The following is a 2,775-nucleotide window of genomic DNA, read 5'->3' on the forward strand; positions in this document are numbered from 1 at the left end:
CTTGAGGATCTCACTACATTTATCGGCGGTCTCACCAGTCTTTTCAAGGGCCTTACTAAATTTATCAGCGGCTTCTAGACAGTTCTTGAGAGACCTTAAAAGTGTGGTTTTGAACTCTATATCCAACAGTTTGCTTTCCTCCAATTCTGTCGTTTGTGTCCTGTTTCTTTGTCTCGGCATTTTTTATGCTTCGCTGTGTCGATAGAGTGCCTTTCTGTGCTAAGTGTCCCAATTACCTGAGGTAGACACTCTTGGTGCACCCCCTTGTGGGCTTTGTGCACAGTCTTGTTGTAATTAAGCCTTGATTGTTGTAGTTATCACTGGGAGGAATTGACCTCCAGGCCAATTGGCTGTGAGAATCAGCTGTGTCTGCAGTGGGAGAACTTCTGTGCCTGGAAAAACCCTCCGGGGCAAGACTTGCTTCAGTGGGGCTTTGGTGCTCCGAATTCTCACTTTTAAATACTCTAAGACTCCCCTTTTTTTCAAGGTGTCCTTTAAAACTTTGTGGAACTTTTCCAAAAAAGACAAGTGAATGACCAGGCAGGCAACTATCCGTGTCTAGTTTTCCCCAGTTGTAAGGATGCAGTGAGACAACCAACCAAATGGTGTAGGATTGTGCCTAACACCAAGAATGGTTGTAGATACCATAAGTATCCCCATGTGAAAAGCCAAAGCCCAGATGGGATCCAGAAAAATGTGCCAGAGGCCCACAGTGCAGGACTGTAAACCTCTCCTTGCAGATACCTGCAGATTCTGCGAATCCTGCTCTGATTCAAAGCTGGTTTAAAAATTGCCCCTGTGCAGCCCCTTCCCTCACAGAGCCCTGCTCATGTCTATCTAACTGCCTACCACAGGTCCAAATGTTGTCTCTCTGATTCATATATGCTAGTTTCTCATTTATCTTTCACTTAAGAATTTTAATAGCCATTGATGATCATTCCCTATAGCCATTGTTTATTAGGGATTGCAAAATGGAGATTTTATTTTTTATTTTCATTCATTCTACATTTATTAGCTGGGATTCTTCTATAAAGAAGAATGTTTCTTCATCAATTATTTGATTACACTATAAATGAAGAAACATTTTATTCCTCTGCTCACAACTCTTCTGACACCAAATGTGTGGGTTTTCCACCAAGCAATTCTTTATCCACAGATTAAGGGCTCAATCTCACAAGACTGCCCCTCCCCCCACTTCAGATACCAGTTGCAAGTCCTAGGTTGCCACCTGCACTTCTGACCAACCAAATATAAACTGGGGGTTCCTATGCCCCCCTCCTTGGGTTCAATAATTTGCTAGAATGACTCACACAACTCAGGGAAACATTTTACTTTCTACATAACTGGTTTATTATAAAGGGCACAGCTTAGAAACAGCCAAATGGAAGATATCTACACTAATAAAAGAGAAACATGGTAATTAGCGTATGACCGCTACCCTTCCCATTGGCTAATCAGCATATCCTTATGCAAATTAACTGTCAGAGGGATTGCAAAATGGAGATTTTATTTTTTATTTTCATTCATTCTACATTTATTAGCTGGGATTCTTCTATAAAGAAGAATGTTTCTTCATCAATTATTTGATTACACTATAAATGAAGAAACATTTTATTCCTCTGCTCACAACTCTTCTGACACCAAATGTGTGGGTTTTCCACCAAGCAATTCTTTATCCACAGATTAAGGGCTCAATCTCACAAGACTGCTCCTCCCCCCACTTCAGATACCAGTTGCAAATCCTAGGTTGCCACCTGCACTTCTGACCAACCAAATATAAACTGGGGGTTCCTATGCCCCCCTCCTTGGGTTCAATAATTTGCTAGAATGACTCACACAACTCAGGGAAACATTTTACTTTCTACATAACTGGTTTATTATAAAGGGCACAGCTTAGAAACAGCCAAATGGAAGATATATATATATATATAAGACCAGGTATGGGGAGGGGACACAGAGCTTCCATACATAGTTGGGGCTTGTCACCCTCCCAGCATGTTCACAGACCTGGGGACCCTCTGAACCCTGTAATTTAAGGTTTTTATGGGGGTTGCATTACATAGGCACGATTGATTAAATCTTTGGCCATTTGTCATTGAACTTAATGTGCAGGACCACACCCCTTGGTGGTTGGGGGTGGGGCTGAAAGTTCCAACCCTGTAACCACACAGTTGGTTCCTCTGGCAAGGAACTCCCATGGCCCAGGAGTCACCTCATTAGCATAAACTCAGGTGTGGTTAAAAGGGGGCTTATTATGAATAACAAAAGATGCTTCTCTCACTGCTATTATTGAGAAAATCGCAAAGGTTTTCTATTGCTCAGTGCCAAGAAATGGCGATGAAGACCAAAATATATTTCTTATTGTATTACAACATCACAGTTCACCCTCTGATTTTTGAACACAGAGTCCTTACAGTAAAATGATCATAAAAGTCATAATATACTGGTACATTAATAGAATCCATTTGGTCATTAATAACAACCCAGTCCATCATCATCCTATATAATAAAAGGCTAATATGCAAATTGTCCCCTCAACCGGGAGACAGGGAGTTCAATTGCTCACTATGACGTGCGCTGACCACCAGGGGGCGGGCGGCAGTGGAAGTTGCTGCTGGCCCCTATGGGCCCTAATAAGAGTGGGACTGTGGAGGGATGGTGGAGCAGGTGAGCGGGTGGCACCAGGCCAAGATGGGTGTGAGAACGGGGGCCGATCGCCCAGCCAATTGCTGTGCAGATGGTGACCAGCGGTGGCAGCGGTGGAGGGTGGGGCCA

General features: G+C 43.1%; 1 pseudogene; it reads right to left on the reverse strand.

The window, feature by feature from the left end:
- Nucleotides 1-2,775, reverse strand: part of LOC106727200 — a 21,735-nt pseudogene that overhangs the window by 6,086 nt on the left and 12,874 nt on the right.

This window comes from Myotis brandtii, unplaced genomic scaffold (assembly GCF_000412655.1).
Source record: "Myotis brandtii unplaced genomic scaffold, ASM41265v1 scaffold111, whole genome shotgun sequence".
NCBI classification, from domain to species: domain Eukaryota; kingdom Metazoa; phylum Chordata; class Mammalia; order Chiroptera; family Vespertilionidae; genus Myotis; species Myotis brandtii.